Source organism: Carlito syrichta, unplaced genomic scaffold, assembly GCF_000164805.1.
Source record: "Carlito syrichta isolate Samal-C Ts95f unplaced genomic scaffold, Tarsius_syrichta-2.0.1 Scaffold130467, whole genome shotgun sequence".
Taxonomy (NCBI): domain Eukaryota; kingdom Metazoa; phylum Chordata; class Mammalia; order Primates; family Tarsiidae; genus Carlito; species Carlito syrichta.
Window position 1 is genome coordinate 147,369 of NW_007074563.1, and position 15,721 is coordinate 163,089.

General features: G+C 36.0%; 1 protein-coding gene across 9 annotated transcripts in view; it reads right to left on the reverse strand.

Annotated features, from left to right (window-relative positions):
• The window catches only part of KDM6A (lysine demethylase 6A), a 216,122-nt gene that overhangs the window by 128,083 nt on the left and 72,318 nt on the right, over window positions 1–15,721 (reverse strand). For all 9 annotated transcript variants that reach the window (XM_021708037.1, XM_021708035.1, XM_008049054.1 and 6 more), the window contains exon 2: window positions 7,863–7,971. The gene's annotated coding sequence lies outside the window, so the exon portion shown is untranslated. The remainder of the gene's footprint in view (window positions 1–7,862; window positions 7,972–15,721) is intronic.

A 15,721-nucleotide genomic window follows, 5' to 3' on the forward strand; every position in this document is an offset into this window, starting at 1 on the left:
GAGCATTTGAGCTTAAGTGCCCCAATCACCACTGATTTATAGATAGTCATGGGAAAGCTTCTCTCTCTACTGATGGATGTGAACAAAGAAGCATGTATCTCCAATTGCCACCATAAGTGGAACTATCTTAGGATGAAGCCTACAGAAGCTGGCAGAGGAAAAAGACAAAAAGAACCTGGATCCTTCTAGACTTCAAACTATGTCTAGAGCACAACCCACCTATGAACTTGCAATTATATGAGATAATAAATCTCCTTACTGTTTAAGCTAGAATCAGGTCTTTGATATTTGTGCCTAAAAACATCCTAACAGTAGAAGCCTTGGTCTCTGATGATTTTGTACAGTCATCATACCAAACCAAGAGATTGTCCTTTTAATCATATTATAGAAAGTCAACAAATTTCAATAATCTGATTAATGATATATAGACCATGTGATTATCAGTTGGGAGAAACACGGCATCCATACAACAGTATTATAAACTGAGGGAATATGAACCCTCAAATTCAAAGCCACAAAGTTAGTACATGACATCCATACAACAATATGATAAACTAGGGAATATGAACCCTCAAATTCAAAGCCACAAAGTTAGTACATGGCATCCATACAACAGTATAATAAACTGAGGGAATATGAACCCTCAAATTCAAAGCCACAAAGTTAATACTCCAAATTGCAGGAACAGATTTTTAATTGAGTCATTTCTTCCATGAGCATTTGTTATTGTTCCACTCACTGTATCAACAATTATACTCTACCTCCATTGGGCTTATTAGTATCTTATTTTAAGAAGGATCTTAACACATTTTATGTTTCTTAATCCAAATAAATCATTAAAACTCTAAAGGCTATACTCATCACCAGAGTCTCTCTAGTGAAAACTTGTAACCAAAGCATAGTCCTTATTTCAAATCTTTAAGCTATCTATCAATGAAAAAATTCCTAGACCACTATAACTAGATTTTTCTAATATCTTTAACTGATAATAAGAGAAATGATTTATTTGGACATCCTTATAAAATGTTTTAGATGAGTGTAGAAAAGGGGTGAAATGTAATTTTGGAGAAGTCAAACTCAAGACCTATGACTGAAAAACAGGCATTTCATGTTCTTATATTATAAATATCCCAGGATGGAATATTGACATTCAACCCACAAAAGACAAAAAGAGAGAAAGAAAGTTCTCCAAGCTCTAACTTAAGACTTCTTCACATTAGCAACGCTTGGCATGTAACTTGCCTAAGCCATTTTCAACTGCTTAGGAATGAAAACAACCAAAGACTAAAAAGTGACAGACAAAGCAACAAATTGCAAATTACTTGAAGGAAAGAGGAAGGGGGGAAAAACTTATCATTGACTAGAATTTCAGAGAACTTATAATTGGGAAAAATTCCAGCTCACAAAGAAATATGAAGGAACTATTTTTAAGGGTTTCAAGGTTTTCATATTAATATCAGAAATTATTGATCATTATACTCCAGCTAATTTTTTTCTTCAGAAATTCTTACTATCAATCATTGAAGCCTCTCACTTCATAATTTCTTTTTTATAACTTTGTTGTATACCTTCACGTAATCTGCCACTTGATTTTCTAATTACCTAATTTAACTTTCTTCTATATAATTTACCACACATATTTTCTATGAATTAAACTGCTCCTAAGATCCATCACATATATTCATCTGAACACATATGCTTTGTCCTTCATCCCAGGAATCTGTATCTCTAAGGCAGGTCTCCAACCTGAAGAAGAGAAATCACTATACCATTTTCATGGCTTAAGGCAGTCTGCCTGACAGTGCCGCCATCAGCTATTTAGTTCATCACAGGTCAATGGGTTAGCTTTAGAGTTAGAAGTAGAAAAGAGGTATGGCAAAAATTATTTTTAAAAACCACTCAAATTCCACTTGAAGGAAGAACCATTGGGAGCTCTGCCTGCTGACAGCCTTATTTTTGAGCTTCTACAGAAGGTGCCTCAGTTGCCAAGAGTCAGCTTGTCTAAGGTCACACTTCTCTCCAGGCTGGCCCATATCCAATATTGAATCACTGGAATATAAAGGACTCATCGGTCACCTTTGCCCCACTTGTAACAGCTCTCAAGGGCCATTGTAGTTCCAGAACTCCCCATGCAGTTGGTCAAGGCTGTCACAGCTTAATTTCTCCCCTTGTCCAATCCGCCACCTTCCAAAGCTGTTGAACCTAATGCAAATCCTTACTACACATCTTGTATGTTACAATCCCTCTTGGAGAATACAACCTACAGCAATAGGCCAAGTGCACGAGCCTCCATTTTCCCACAATCACTTATCCAATTACTATTGTAGGATAAATTCCTAGAAGTAAAATGACCAAACCAAGTGACAGAAATTTTTGAAAACTCTTCATTCTTATTACTAACCAGAAAAGCTTTTTAAAAAGTTTTACAAAGCCTCTGTTGCTTCTGCAAATTCATCTGAAATGACAGAAAAGCTATTTTTACTAAATAAATCCTTAACAGCAATGATAACCAAACTGTACCATCTGCAGATCAAAAATTGTTGGGAATCCTTTAAGACAGGAAGCAAATGAGATCAAAATGAAAAACATGGGCAGAAAAACCACAGTCCAAAACATACACAATACAGGTTCTGCCATTTTCTATTGAAGAAGTCGAAGCAATTTTTTTTTTACAAAAAGTTAAACTCAGAGAAATGCCAAGCTCAGAAAACTTTATACAAAATAGATAACAATGAATCAGGGCAAATAATATAAGGACTGTCCTCAGAATAGCAAGGCCAGTAAGTCTGCTAGGTACATAAACCTGAGCAGTTTACCCACAGAATTACATGCTATTGCACAGTTTATGTTTTCTCCCAGAAAGTTATGGTTTATAATGTGTTCTCTAACACGTCTACTTTCTTTACTGATTCCAAAGAGAGGAGAAGGAAGCAGTCAGAGGAAACAAATATCTCTAATATATTGGAGACCTTGACAGTATGTGTATGTTTGGGGAGGAGGCAGGGATATTAAAAACCAGTTCTAGTTGGGGACTTGCAGAAAAATGGTACAGAGAACATACAAATAGAATACAATAATTCGTTTTTTAAAGAAAACTTGTTTTAAGGTGAAAATGTGGCTTTAAAAGCCTCAAAAAAATTAAAAACATAACTCACATTTAAAAAACAGAAGCCAGCCGGGCTCAGTGGCTCAGCCTGTAATCCCGCGCCTTTGGGAGGCTGAGGTGAGTGGATTGCCTGAGCCCGCGGGTTCGAGACCCGCCTGGGCAGCGAGACCTCATCTCTACAATAAATCAAAAAATCAGCTGGGCGTGGTAGCGCGCGCCTGTAATTCCGGCTACTTGGAAGGCTGAGGCGGAAGGATCGCCGGAGCCCAGCAGGGCGAGGCTGTGGTGGCCGGGAGCGGCCACTGCACTCCAGTCTGGGCGACAGAGTGAGACTCCGACTCAAAAAAAAAAAAAAAAAAACAGAAGCCATTAGGCGTGAAATATTAAAATGTACTAAAATATATTTGCATACCTCCTCACTAATTCTCTCCTTCCTCTTCCTCCTATTATAAATTAATCAAGCTACTGCTTACTTATCAATGGCCAGTTCAGGTACAAAACAGTAAATGGGTCTTAGAGCAGATCTTTTCAAGGACATTACCTTCTTTTCTCCCACATTACTAGATTACTCTCACCAGCTAGTCTGCCAACATAATTTAGTTGCCACATGCTCCCCCATTCCAAAAAAGAAAACACACCTCCAAGACAAATGTCTCTGGATTCTTCATTACTATCAAAACCAAATTTTTTATAAATGGAAAATATAGCTATACACATAGACTAATGAAGTTTTAAAGTTAGAAGAGTTATTGTTTAACAGTCACTAAGCAGCAAGGACACATAGCAATATATGTAAATGTAATTTTCAAATCAAGATCTCTGTTTATATGCTCTCAATTAGTGTTCTCTCCAACTACATAAAGGTGCAGAATCGAGAAATAAGCAGATTGCTCAGAATTCTACAGGCATATGCACTTTGTTTTATTATGCTTCACAGATACTGGCTTTTTTACAAATGGAAGGTTTATAGCAACTCTGCTTTGAGCAAGACAGTCTATCAGCATCATTTTTCAAACAGCATGTGTTTTCTTCGTGTCTCTGGGTTATGTTTTAGTAACCTCAATACTCTAAACCTTTTCATTATTATTAATCTGTCATGATAACTTGTAATCAGTGATGTTTTTGTTTGTTTGTTTTTGAGTCAGGATCTCAGTCTGTTGCCCAGGCTGGAGGGCAATGGCATGATCATGACGCTCACAGCTCGCAGTAGGTAGCCTCGACCTTCTGGGCTCAAGTGATCTTTCTACCTCAGCATCCAGAGCAGCTGGGACTATAGGCACGTGCCACCACACCCGGCTTAATTTTTTAAAATTTTCTGTAGAGATGAGGTTTCACCATGTTGTCCAGGCTGGTCCTGAACTCCTAGGTTCAAGCAATCTACCCGCCTCAGCCTCCCAAAGTTCTGGGATTACAGATATGAGCAGCCAAGCCCAGCCTTTAGTCAGTGATCTTTGGTGCTATTGTTGTTAACTGTTTTGGGGCACCACGGACTATGCTTATAAAAGACAGTAAACTTAACCGATAAATATTGTATGTGTTCTGACTGCTACACCAACTATCCAGACCCTAGTCAGTCTCTCTCCCTCTCCTCGGGACCTGCTATTCCCTGAGTCACAATATTAAAATTAAGCATACTAACCAATAATCTTACAATGGCCTCTACATGTTTAAGTGAAAGAAAGAGTTACACATCTCTCACTTTAAAACAAAAACTAAAAATGATTAATTAAGCTTAGCGAGGGCACCTCGAAAGCTAAGAAAGGCAAAATGCTAGGCCTCTTTCACCAAATAGTTAGCCAAGTTGTGAATACAAAAGAAAAAAAGAAAAGGTGCTACTCCAGTGAATACACAAAAGATAAGAAAGTCAAACAGCCTTACTGCTCATACTGGATAAAAGACCACACCAGTCACAACATTCCCTTAAGCAAAAGCCTCATACACAACAAGGCCTTAACTCTTTAATTCCATGAAGGCTGAGAGGGGTGAGGAAGATGCAGAAGAAAGCTGGAAGCTAGCACAAGTTGGTTTATGAGGTCTAAGGAAAGAAGTCGTCTCCATAACATAAAAGTGCAAGGTTAAGCAGCAAGTGCTGATGGAGAAGGTGTAGCAATTGACCCAGAAGATCTAACTAAGATCATTCATGAAGGTGGCTACACTGAACAACAGATTTTCAATGTAGATGAAACAGTCTTCTATTGAAAAAAGATATCATCCCTAGAACTTTTAAAGCGTCAAAAGACAGGCTGACTCTTTTTTAGGAGCTAATGCAGCTGGCGACTTTTAAGTTGAAGCCAATGCTTATTTGCCATTCAGAAAACCTCAGGGCCTTTAAGAATCAGGTTCAATCAACTCTGCCTACGCTATAAATGGAAGCACAAAGCCTGCATGACTGCACATCTGTTTACAATATGGTGTACTGAGTATTTTAAGCCCCACTGTTGAGACCTACCTGCTCAGAAACAAAGATTCTTTTCAAAATGTTACTGCTGATTGACAAGACACCCACTCACCCAAGAGCTCTGATGGAGATATACAGGAGATTAATGTTGTTTTCATGCCTGCTACTACAACATCCATTCTGCAGCCCATGAATCAAGGGAAGGAGTAATTTTGACTTTCAAGTCCTATGATTTAAGCAATACAGTTCGTAAGGCTATAGCTGCCAAAGAGTGATTCTTCTCACAGATCTGGACAAAGTAAACTGAAACTTTCTGAAATGCAGTCACCATTCTATTCTAGATGCCATTAAAAACATTTGTGATTCATGGGAAGAAGTCAAAATAACAACAATAACAGGAGTTTGAAAGAAGTTGATTCCCACACTCATGGATGACTTTAGGAGGTTCAAGACTTCAATAGAAGAAGTAATTGCAGATATGGTGAAAACGGCAAAAAAACCAGAATCAGAAGTGGAGCCTAGAGATGGGTCTGAATTGCTGCCATTTCATGATAAAATGAACTGATAAGGAGTTGCTTCTTATAGATGACAGAGAGAGTCGTTTCTTGACATGGAGTCTACCCCATGAAGATGGTGTGGATACTGCGGAAATGACAACAAAGGATTTGGAATATTACATAAACTTAGTTGATAAAGCAGTGGCAGGGTTTGAGAGGCTTGACTCCACAATTTTGAAGGAATTCTACTATAGGTAAAATGTTATCAAACAATATCGCATTCTACAGAGAACTCCTTCAATGAAAGCAAGAGTCGATCAATACAGCAAACTTCATTGTTGTCTTATTTTAGGAAATTGACACAGCCACCCCAATCTTCAGCAACCACCACCTTGATCAGCAGCTGCCGTCAACATTGACACAAGACCTTCCACCACCAGCAAAAAGACTACAGATTATTATTAGCATTTTTTAGCAATAAAGTATTTTTTAATTAAAGCAGCACATTGGGTTTTTTGGGACATAATACACACCTTATGGACTACAGTTTTAGTGTAACTTTTACATGCACTTGGAAACAAAAAAAATCATGAGACTTGCTTTATTGTGATATCTGTTTTATTGTCATGGTATATAGAATCAAACCTGCAGTAACTCTTGGGTATGCATCTATTTTTGGTATAATAGTTTTCTTATAATAATTTACCAATTTTAATTAAAGATAAAATACCTAATTGAGCATTAAGTAGTTATTAATACCCATTATCCTGTTGAAATGAAACCATTTTGCTAAGTACTAACTGGTATCACATAAGATCAAAACACAGGCGATATCATTCACCACCTCATCTCCTCACCTCTTTTACAGATTAGAAGACAGATAACCAGGGATGTTTATATCACCTTTAAAGGTAATGCGGCTGTAAATAAATAATAGGGCTGGGCTGGGAAATAAGCCTAATTTCAAACCTCACAGAGTATGCCTGTCTCAGACTAAAACTGCATTTTCATCATAAAAACATTCATTTGACCGAATACAAAAGTGGCCTAATAAAACATCAACACGCAATACCAACTGTAGCCCTGAAACTTTATGTCAATTGTTTTGTCCCCTAAACATGCTTGTTGAAAACAAGCATAACACGTCGATCCATTTCACATCAAAAAGTTTACTATCATCAAGAGGTTAAAATGTTCTTGCTTAGAAAAATAGTTTTCTTTTACTGCCGATATTCCTTTGGTATCAGAGGGAGGTGAAATTTGGGGATGCTTTTAACTTACTAAGTGAGTAATGGTTTGAGTCAGCAGCTTAGTACTCTAAAAAGGGCAAATCTTAGGAGACTATCTTCAGTTATTTAATTCACTTATCTATTTAAAGAAAAAATTTCAAATGAATAAAAAACTGGTTTTATCCAAGGCTCATCTGTGATCATCTGTCTATATTACTTACCTTTATAATAACAGGACTACAGATTACATTTTAATTCACATATTTTCTGGTTAAAGCAGAAATGATTTTAGCCAGGATAAGGAAGAAAAATGCTGAGTTTGTGTTACCTTTCCAAAGTGTCTACCAATGGACAGACATCAAATTAGCTCACTTTTTACTATGAGAGGAACTTTAAAGGACAGGAATTTTCACAAGGCAGAATAAAACTGCATTGCCCATGTAGGCAGTTTTCAGTTTTACTGAATGGCCAATACATGACATTTTTCCATTTTCATCTACTCTATTTTCTTTCTCATTGTTTATTATGTTTATGAGTTTACAATTTCCTAGGGTAGTACCCTTGATAGAGTACAAATAATTATAATTACATTAAACACATGTAAATCAAATAATTAACAAGAAAAAAATTACCTTTTGGATAATCTTCCAATAAGAGGTTGAAGTGACCTAATTGACAAAAGAAATCAGACTCCACTTTTCCTTCTGCTTTTAAGATTAGAGATTCGTAGCAGCGGACAGCCTAGAAGAAAAAAAAAAAAGAAAACAAAGAAAGAAATATTTAAGAAAAAGATAAAACCCTAAAATGTATTTCCCACCTTGAGATAATGCATATATCTTCCATTCAATCACCTAAGAAATCAATATCGAAAACTTTACTTCTATCTCAGACATATTCAATGTGGCATTCTTTAGGAGGAACAGTTTCCCTAAATATTAGGAGCCACTAGTTATGGCATAAGTGCTTTTCCTATCTATAAAATGGAAACAATACTTGCCAAATAAGATAATGCAGGAGCACTTTGATAACTTTATTCATAAGTTGCAAATCTAAATTATTGCAGTCCCTGTTAAAACAAAGAAAATTGTTCTCAAATACAAATAATATCCATTTTTCCCACAGGTTGGTAGAACTTTATGAATTATGTGAGAATTCATAGAACCTCTAGAGTAATAAAAATAGCTATAATTTATACTCAATAATGACTTTTTGCCAGGACGCCCACCAGTTTTTAACTTCCACAAACTGTCTTTCAATCATCGTCTTCTCGTGATATATTTCAAACACACCAACCAACTCTAACTCTAGTCCTAATCTTACCTCCATTCTAATACATACATATACAACACTCATTCTCCTAGCTCCTTCCTCGAAGAAAAGAAATTACACACTATTTCACAATATCAATTGTTTTTTATAAGCCAGGAGACTGCAGAAGAAAATGAACAATGAAAATAACCAGAGTTCTAGAGTCTGACCACAAATTCCAGTTGTCATTTTCTACAAGATATACTTAGGAATTTATCCTGTTTTAATAACACTCAAAGAGCTGACAAAAGGATTAAAATTAGAAAACTTCTCTAAGAGTTTATCACAGTGCTTAGTATACAATAGGCACTCTTAATATCCATTTCTTCACCTTTTCAGAGAATAACAAAGCTCTAATTCTTTCAAGCTTCCCAATAATTTTGTCAATAATTTCCCCATTAAGAATTAAGTACTACACAAAATTGCTCGGTTATAATGTGTCCTGTAGTCATTAAAGTAAGAAAAGTGTGTGATTTCTCAAATCTCTGGGTACACTTCCAGAACACTCCCAGGTTTGGTGCCCACAAAGAAAGGAACTCAATTAATTTCCATTATCATCAAAATATCCTTTCACTACCATATCAAAAGATTTGTTAAGATAAGAAAATGAGATAGGGACAGCAGAGTACCCACCTAGAATGTCTTCATTTTTCCTCTCCTATGAAATATAGTCTTTGATAAGAGTTTTAAAACATATATTCTAAAATATACCTATTGAAAGCACATACATAAATACTCAATAAATTTGGAGAATCCATCCTAAATAAGGTGAATTCTAAGCTGACTCTATTATCCTTAAAGCCTAAGATTTAATTTTTTAAAAAAAGTTCTTCAGTTCCAATTCCACTTTAGCTATCTAAAACATGCATATGTACCAAAGCACAATCACTGAAAACAAATCATTGTTTCCCTATAATTAAAAGTCTGAATGCTACACTTAAGTCTCAAATTATTATAATCTGGAAACTTGAACCCTCTTTATTTAAGTCATATATAATTCTTATCTGGCAGACGGTTAGAGTACAAAAACAATTTATTACAGTGCTTCATAATATCAGAGAAATTCATAAAATTATTGGAATACAGTATAACAATTCTTCTAACTTTACATTAAATAAATGACTTTCCAAAGCTAATAACAGCATTGTAATAGAGCACACATTAAAATAGGGTTTGTCTTTGTTTTTTAAACTCTTAGTAAGATATTTAGAAACTTTCCCTGCTCCTCTCTGACAACTTATGGCTGATTAACATTAAATTTATAAGCAAATATGTATTCATGATAGAAAGGATCCCAGATGCAAACACAAAGACATTTTCTTTCATGATTTTAACAAAAAAGATACCAACATTCTCTACTTCCTCTTACCACCTTTGATACCACGAATGGTCATCAACTGCCTATCTTCCATTTCTCATAAAACAAAGGAACACACCTAAAATTAGCATTATATATAGCTCCGACCATCATGAAACACCACTAGGTAAAAATCAGAATGGGTAGATTTTAAACTCACTTACTCATATACTCAGGCTTGATTAACAAATTCTTAATAATTTTCCCATAAAGTCACCAAGCACCTACCAAACTAATGTTGGTGGTCAAAGATGATGCTTACAGAACCAAACAGCAAATGAAATGAAAATGAGCAAAAAGGTAAGATAAAGCTTCCAAGTACTCTGTGTTACCATTTCATAGTAAACTTCATGAATTTATTTGAGGTGTTTAAGGTAATCCTGATACTAGATACAGCCAAATATTAATGTAATTTTTAAAGAGCATTTAAAGGAAAATAAATAACTTGGGATAATTTCCAACACTTTTTACCTATATAAAAATCTATTCAGTATTTTAATAATATTTTTAGTCAAAAGGTCAATGGTAAACTTAGAAGATACAAACTGTTTAGATTTAGAAGAATGTTCAGGATGAGGGGAAGGGAAAAAAACCTGTCATCCCTACCTAACATTTTAAAGTAGATAAAGGAACATATACGTTACTCTGCCCTATCCCTCTTTTTTATTTTTATTTAACTAATACACATCTTTGCATAATTGTCAATATAATGAAAATTAAACATATCTGTCAATTCTAGATTTCTCAGCCTCTCTGGACCTACATTCATAGGATGTGCAGAATGCTAAGTAAGCATCGTTCAAGAAACAATCACAGCATTTTATGTACCATTCTTTTCAAATAAACTATTTAAAACAATTTGCTAATGCAAAATAGTCTCACAGAACCACACCACTGAAATCAAACTAGGCAAGTTAGTAATATTTGAGCTCTTGATAAGTACCCAAGCACTAGTCTAAGCAATTTACATATATTTATTCATTTAATCTTTACAATTATTTTATGAGACAGTCTATGACAGTAAATTATCTTTACTACACTGATAAGGAAAACTGAGGCATAAGAAAGTATATCCTGTGCTCAAGGTCACAAAGCTACTAAGTAGCAGAGGGTGAATTCAAACAGAATGGCTCCAGAGCCTCTGAGCAGTATTCAACTCAGGCCATGCCTAGGGACTAACGTCATATGCAAGAAAGAGGCTCTCCAAAATCAGCTTTTCCTCCTACAATTCTATCTATACACTAAGCAGAAAAGCAACACATAAAATCTCCACTTTCAGAATGACTTAGCCTCAGTTCTTTACCATATTTTCTCACCCCCTCTGTATATAAACCTCCCCCCAAAAAAACCACTGCATATTTATATATACATATATATGTACACATATGTGTGTATATATAATATATATGTGTATATATATATATGAGAGAGAAAGAAAGAGAAGACAGACATAGACAGCAGCTCAAACCAGTAATTCCAGCCCTTTGAGAGGCTGAGAAGGGAGGATTACTTGAGGCCAAGAGTTTGAGACCATCCTGGACAACAGAGTGAGACACCATCTTATCCACCCCTTCTAAAATAAACACCAGTTCAAACTAGGCGTACACCCGTTCAGACTAAGTGTGGTGTGTATCTGAAAAATGTTCAACAGTTTTATCCTACTTCTTTGTATCTTCTGAATGACATCTCCTTAGTCCTTGTAGTTGATTCTTCTCTTTAGTAAGTTTGGCAGAGAAAGGCCAAATACAGCTGTAACAAAGCAAATTAAGCTACACTGTCTCAACTGTCAGCAAATTGCTACATTACTACTAACTCCAAAGCCTTTATCATAGATGCATGGAACCAAACAAAATAATGGATTCTAATTTACACACGTACGCATACTCACACCTAGAGCCAACACTAAATAAACAGAAGTTCTCTGGGTGAGGTGGTTCATGCCTATAATCCCAGCACTTTGGGAGGCCCACAAGGGAAGATTGCCTGAGCCCAGGAGTTCGAGACCAGTCTGATCAATATAGTGAGACTTTGTCTCTACCAATAAATAAATAAATAAATAAATAGATAAATAAATAAATAGATAAATAAACAAACAAACAAACAAACAAACTTAGTCAGGCATGGTGGCTTGCACCTGTAGTTCCAGCTAATGGGATGAGGAGGCTGAAGTGGGAGGAGATAGTCTGAGCTCAGGAGGTCAAGGCTGCAAGTGAGCCATAATGACTCTGACTCAGAAAATAAATAAATAAATAAAAAGGAAGGAAGGAAGGAGAAGGGAGGAGGAGGAGGCGGTGGCGGCAGGGATTGGTTTGACACAACAGCTAAGTTACTTTTCAAATTATCTTTTTCTGTAGTACGCTAAGTGTAACATATTCAAGTACATTCTTTACAAAGTCTCCTTATTCAAATTAAGTATGTGAATTAAACCTTAAATAATCTCTAAAATAATGCATATTTAAAACCTGGAGATAAGGAGAGTATATGAGACATAATTTCAGTGCCAGAAGCTTCTACGAATAAAGCCAAGAGTGAGCCTGTGATTTCCCACATAAAGCAGTAGGCATTTTATCTTTTTTTAAAAAAAATGTTCTTAAAAACTCATTTGCTTGCTTCACAAACACTGCATCTATTATTTACCTAGGGGGATACAGAAACAACTTTATAGCAATCATTCTCCCTTGTCATTTCAGCTGTACATATTTATTTCAGAGTTCCAAATAAACATTTGTCAAAAAAGCCTGTCTGCAGCAAAAATATGCAGACCATAGCTTCATGGAGGTAAAAGACAATATCCATTAGGCTCGCTGTACCCTGGACAAATATGTAGTTCAAATTAATATCTTGGGTAGCCAAGTATGCATTCCTTTGCCTTATACACATTTCTGAATGCACAGAAAAAGGAAGAAGCATTTCAGATTGTGTGAAAAGGTGAAAACAATGATGTTAATGAGCATGAGATCCATGAAAATAATCTGCTTTGAATTCTACAATTTCTAATATGTAGGCACTTACATTTATCTATTGAATATATGAAAAACCCTAAAATTAGAGAAACTGCAATATAGTAAAGGCCCCTCCCTCAAAGACAAGTGCTTTAACACTTTTTAGTCAATCTGAAGATACTGTTTCAGACTCTCCTCTATGCATTTATGTGAATAGTACAAGTCTTTATAGGCAATTGTATAAACTATTTGATTCAATATATTAATTCTTTACCATGTCAAAACATATACATCTGTCTCAAAATTAACGTATGCATAGCATTTTATTGATCAGTTAAAGTATAATTTGTTTCTACAGAAAAGTATCTGGTTGTTAACTAAATTTTTCCTACCATTATTTCCCTAAAAGCATTATTTGGCAAACCTATATTTCTTTAGGGTAAGTTCTTCATAGTCAAATGAAAAGCACAATTTAAGCTTTTGACAAGGGAACCAGTAAAGATGAATCAACATAACCTTCTACCAGCAGTGCTCATTTTCAGATCTTTTGTTACTTTTCCCCTATATTTAATAGCTGAGTTTATTATTTCTTTCATGATCAATCTGTTAATAGATTGTGCATAATTCTCTATTGCATTATGAACAGTTATTTTCCTAAATGGTCTGTCAGGTACTATTTATAAATAACATATTTTTATATACAATATTACAGTATATCTGTTCTCAGTTTGCATTTACCTACAAAATCTTCACAGAGTTTTTGATGTAAATGGTTCTCTATTTTCTCAAAACCAAACACTGTTTCCTTTACAGTGTATCAGTTAAGTTCAGAATTAGAAAAATTCCCACTACCTGACCTGATTAAACACTCACTAATATGTTCTTCTATTGTAAAAATAAGGATCTAATTTGCATTTTCTTCCTTGTGCAATCTTGTACGGGCCCAGTATGAGTCAGAATCTGTTCTTTCCCCCTTCATTTATGAACTAAAAAGCCATGCACACTTGACTCTATTCCTGGGATTTATAAGCGACAACCACAGCTTTCCAGCAAACACAGTGGAAATAGACAACAGGAGTGCTACAACAGAGATAGCCAGAACTTCTGGGGGTGCCAAGAGCAAAACAGTCACAGTGCCAGGACAGCCAAAGTATCTCACATATAGCCCTTGTATACAATTACTGTACAAGGAGGGACCCAAAACAACCTCAGAATTTATTTATAAAAATTTGTGTATTTATTCTTACATATTTAAACTTTAGTCACCTTCAAAGTACTCTCCATTTGATGCAATACACTTATGGAGATACTTTTTCCACTGCTCACAACAATCTGAACTCGGACATTTTGATGCCTTTTAGTGCTTCTGCCATTTTCTGTTTCACCTCTTCCACATCGGCAAAGCACTTCCCTTTGAGGACTTTTTTCATCAGGGAAACAACAGCAAAAAAAGTTGATCAAGGAGAGATCAGGTGAATAGGGAGGGTGGGGCACAGGGGTCATGCTGTTTTTGGTCAAAAAATGCTGAACACTCAGCATGGTGTAGGCAGGAGCGTTGTCACGGGGGAAGAACCAGTCATCTGTTTGCCACAACTCAGGACATTTCTTCCGCAAATCGTGATGAAACCTCAAAATTTCCAGATAAAAACGTTGGTTGACCAATTTATCTGGCAGAGCAAATTCCTAGTGTACTACAAGGGGCCTGCCCTCCAAAAGACGGGCTTTTGGGAGCCTTCCCCCCCACCCTTGTATGTACCATCGCCAATCTTAAGAATCCTTAATCAATTCCCCCAGTAATTAGTACAAACTACCAACTTTCCATGTATGCCATAAAATGAAAAAGGTTGGGAAGGGGAAGGATTTCCACTTCAAGCAATCTGGAAAAAACACTCCTGCTGAATACCAACAGTTTCAGATAAAACATGATGGCAGAGGAAACAACACAGAACTCTTAATGTGAACTTAAGCTAGCAGGAAATTTTAAAAGAATGGGCTTGAGGGGTCAGAGGAACGAGAACACAGAGAAGGAGAGACAGAGAGAATACCAAAGTGACTTTTTGTATGAGGACTTCTGAAAGCCTAAATGAACCTGCCTTATGTGAACCTGAATGCTGGGTACAGAGATCTCATTCAGAAGACAGAACTCAAAGACTGAAGGCCACCTAAAAAGGAGTCAAATAAGACACCTCCCCATAATACTGAGACCTCAATCAGCTAACACCTTCAATCTATGTATGAACCGAAATATAATAATAAAACAATTGTGTAAATTTACTTTAAAATAGTTCTGGAAGGACACGAAAACTGCCCATCGATGATGACAATTTGTGAAAAAGAAAATCTGAGTATTTGTAACTATAAGCCTGAATTCACTTTACTTAGCTAGACCATATAAATTTCAGGTAAGAATTTAACTATACATAGTCCTCTACTAATAACAATCCAAACTATAATCCAAAATCAAACACAGTATTGTCACAGCCCTGGCCACAAAGAAATCCTAGAGTTTCAAACAAACAAACAAACACTTCATATTTAAAAACTCACTGTGCCTGGAGTGGGGGGAAGAAGCAGAGCAAAGATCATCAATATAATCATATATTAAAATATGTATTATTTAACACAATATTTTGATCACAACAAATGTAAATAGAATATGCTAGGTAAGAAAAAAAGATTGAGCCGGGCTCACGGCTCAGCCTGTAATCCCGCGCCTTTGGGAGGCTGAGGTGAGTGGATTGCCTGAGCCCGCGGGTTCGAGACCTGCCTGGGCAGCGTGACCTCATCTCTACAATAAATCAAAAAATCAGCTGGGCGTGGTAGCGCATGCCTATAATTCTGGCTACTTGAAAGGCTGAGGCGGAAGGATCGCCGGAGCCCAGGA